General features: G+C 45.8%; 1 long non-coding RNA gene across 1 annotated transcript; it reads right to left on the bottom strand.

The window, feature by feature from the left end:
• Window positions 1-2448, bottom strand: LOC108411225. Its single transcript, XR_001856550.2, has 6 exons — window positions 2354-2448; window positions 1737-2266; window positions 830-1126; window positions 500-726; window positions 233-405; window positions 1-37 (listed from the first exon to the last, which is right to left on the bottom strand). It is a non-coding gene; the product is annotated as an uncharacterized LOC108411225 (long non-coding RNA).
• Between the last annotated feature and the right edge of the window lie 534 nt (window positions 2449-2982).

Raw genomic sequence — 2982 nt, 5'->3', positions numbered from 1 at the left:
AGATGTCAGACAGGCATGCCGAGATGCGACTGGAAACCTGTGTGTCAGAGGGAGAGAAAGAAAACATTACTTGAGTGTCATCTGCATAACAGCGGTAAGAGAAGCCATGAGATGATATTACGTCACCAAGAGAGCTAGTACAAAGAGAAAAGAGAAGAGGACCCAGGACCGAGCCTTGGGGGATGCCAGTGGAGAGTCTGCATGAAGAGGATGTGAACTCTCTCCATGTTACCTGATAAGTGCAATCCTCCAGATAGGACTTGAACCACTTCCACGCATAACCAGTGATTCCGAGGTTGGTGAGAATTTGGCCGATCTTGCAGATTGGAGGTTCTCCATCACTGCGATGAAGGCAGTTTCTGTAGAGTGTGCTGGTTTGAAGCCAGATTGGTTGGGGTCTTGGAGCTGGTTCGATGTGAGAAAGAAAGAAAGTTGATTATAGCATTATCATATTATATGCATGTTCAAGAACTTTTGAAAGGAAAGAAAGTAGTGATACCGATCTGTAGTTGTTGACATCAGAGCTGTCAAGCATGGGTTTCTTCAAGATGGGGAGCACTCTTGCCATCTTGAAAGTTGAGGAACTTCACCCGATGCCAAGGACTTGCTGATGAGAAACGTGATGAAGGGCAATAGGTCCTCAGAGATTGACAAACAATGCAGATGGGATGGGATCCAGTGGGCAGGTGGTTGGGTTATTAGATTTGATCAGTTGAAGGACAGCATCTATGGAAAGAGAAGAAAAACAGTTTAAGGGATTGAGAATGAGATGATGCGGTCTAGTGGAAGGTGTGGGGACAGAGGGAAAAGACTGGCAGATTCTACCAACCTTCTCCTCAAAGAAGGTGACAAAATCCTCAGGGGTGAGAGAACAGGGTTGAGAAGAGATGAGAAAATGTTGAAGAGCTTGCGTGGATCACATGCTGATGCTTCCAGTTTCCCTTTGTAAAATTATGACTTTGCAGCAGTAACTTCAAGTGAGAACTTGGAAAGGAGAGATTGATAGGAGTAAAGATCCGAGTCAAGCTGGGATTTCCTCCACCTTCTCTCAGCCTTCCTTAGATCTTGTCGGTTGCTGCGCAGAACACCTGTCAGCCAGGGGGCAGGTGGGGAATATCTTGCTGGCCTGGAGGAGAGAGGACACAGAAGGTAAATTGCAGATGAGAGTGATGAAAGGAAAGGAGAGAGTAAAATGAGTCAGGATGGGGAAGGGTGCTCAGGATGGTTGAGGTGAAAGATGAGGAAGGAGTGGAGTGCAAGTTGCGCCGAGAAGAGGAGTACAAAGGGGTGTAATGGACAGGATTAACAGGGAGGGCGAGTGAGAAAGATAGGAAATGGTGATCAGAGCGTTGCATGGGAGTTATAGTCACATCCAGTGCAGAGATAGGTCTGGTGACTATCAGGTCCAAAGCCTTGCCTGCTCTGTGCATCGGAGGAGTCTCTGAGAATGAGGTTGAAGGATGATAGCAGTGGTAACCGGCAGGATGACTGCAGCTTGTCTGATGGCAGGTTGAAGTCTCCCAAGAGTATGAGTGGGGTTTCATAGATGGAGAAAAGACTCAGTAGAGTGTTTAACTCATCGATGAAGTAGCCTAGAGAAGAGGGAGGGCGATAAAGAACAATGATGTGAAGTTTAGTGGGGAAAGATACAGTGACAGTATGGTACTCGAAGGAGGAAATTGAAAGATGAGAAAAAGCAAGTGGAGTGAAAAGCCATTTTCGAGACAAGAGCAAACCTGTGCCACCACCCCTGCCAGACTGCCATGGGGAATGGGAGAAGTGAAAGGCAGAGGACAGTGCTGTTGGAGTTGCTGAGTTCATGGTGGTGATCCAGGTCTCTGTCAATGCCAGGAAGTGCAGCAAATGGAAAGATACGAGTGCTGAAATGAAGTCTGTCTTCTGCACAGCTGATTGGCAATTCCAGAGCGCACCTGCAACCCTGGTCTGAGAGTCTGCCGAACGTGGGGATAGATGAGGTTACTGGAATTTAGGGTCCTGTGATGAGTAGTTCTACATGATCTGTGGGATGAGTAAACAGGTATTGTAGAGCACATGATGGAAGCAGTAATTAGGACATAAAAGGTAATGGAAGATAGTAAAGCAATACTTAGCCAAGTTAAGGAGACTTCTCAGTTGATGAATTAGAGCTGCTACAGACCGCTGACAAAGTTTGTCTGTAGCGGAACACCTCAATTTATCAGCCTTGTGACTGATAGTCCGGCCCCTACAGCTCACACCTTTCACTAACCCGAAACCACACCTGAAACTAGTAATTACAATTAAGCACTAGGTACAACAAGACAGCCTTGTAACTAACAGTCTAAGCTACAGAAAATCTTAACTCAGAGCCTACCTTTACCAGCAGAAAGACAGAATTCAATCAGAAGACAAGCACACACTCAAAAAGGGTGAGAGCAAAAACCAGTCCAAAGAGCAGGCAACAGTCCAAAACACCAAAAGAAAACAAGGGAATAAACAAGGCTTGGTAAGGCAGACACTGAGGAACTGGCAATACTTCACAAGGTGTGAGTGCAACTGAGAGTTTTTTTTTTATAGCAGAGCAGAGTACGGTAGAAATGAGGATGAGGTGGGGCTCATTAGGGTTGTCATGGTAATAGTGTTAGAACCCAGGAGAGGAAGACCTCTGGTGGCCAGAAGGGGGATCGCTGACAATAGACCACAAACTTCAGGGCAGTAGAGTGTTCAAACCATGTCATCAAAGAACAGCTGACAAAACTCCACTGTTAGGGAGTAAAATGGAATGCAGCCTTGTCCGTAGTACTTTGTAGTATAAAGGCAACTAGGAACAAAGCTGCTATAAGGCTATATAAGGCTTACTCCTTATGAAGTTGTGACTGGTACACCCATGCTGGTTCCAGGTGTGATTGATCTCCATATGCTTTTATTGTTAGATGCACTTCTTAGACGTGAGGACCCTTATCAGGTTCTTCTGAATACTGACTAAGCAGTGAAGTGTGACAA

The sequence above is a fragment of the Pygocentrus nattereri genome, chromosome 12, assembly GCF_015220715.1.
Source record: "Pygocentrus nattereri isolate fPygNat1 chromosome 12, fPygNat1.pri, whole genome shotgun sequence".
Taxonomy (NCBI): domain Eukaryota; kingdom Metazoa; phylum Chordata; class Actinopteri; order Characiformes; family Serrasalmidae; genus Pygocentrus; species Pygocentrus nattereri.
Note: the sequence above shows the minus strand (reverse complement) of the source record. Positions and strands in the feature narration are given on the sequence as shown.